General features: G+C 35.6%; 1 protein-coding gene across 1 annotated transcript in view; it reads right to left on the reverse strand.

Annotated features, from left to right (window-relative positions):
* The window catches only part of LOC105807708 (chromosome unknown open reading frame, human C9orf84), a 128,942-nt gene that overhangs the window by 3,356 nt on the left and 125,243 nt on the right, over positions 1-343 (reverse strand). The window lies entirely within an intron of this gene.

The raw sequence follows: 343 nt of genomic DNA on the forward strand, positions 1-343 counted from the left end.
ATATCTATTCATAGTTTGCCCATTCTTCTATTAGGTTGTCTTTTTTCTATCAATTTATAAAACTTTTTTATATATTAGGAATGTAAACTTTTTTCCTATTAACTGGGTTGCAAATATTCCTTCTTAGTCATTTGTTTCTAAATTTTGTTATGGAAGAACAATACTTGAAAGTTCTCTAACTTCAATTTTGTCCTAGATTTTAACTTTCTTGGTGTTAAGGTTGACTGTGGTGATCTTTACTTCCTGACTCAAAGGGTCAGACCGTGATGGAGACTCACTTAAAGAGCTTGTGTTTAGGCCGGGCAAGGTGGCTCACGCCTGTAATCCTAGCACTCTGGGAGGC

The sequence above is a fragment of the Propithecus coquereli genome, unplaced genomic scaffold (assembly GCF_000956105.1).
Source record: "Propithecus coquereli isolate 6110/MARCELLA unplaced genomic scaffold, Pcoq_1.0 Scaffold163, whole genome shotgun sequence".
Lineage (NCBI taxonomy): Eukaryota > Metazoa > Chordata > Mammalia > Primates > Indriidae > Propithecus > Propithecus coquereli.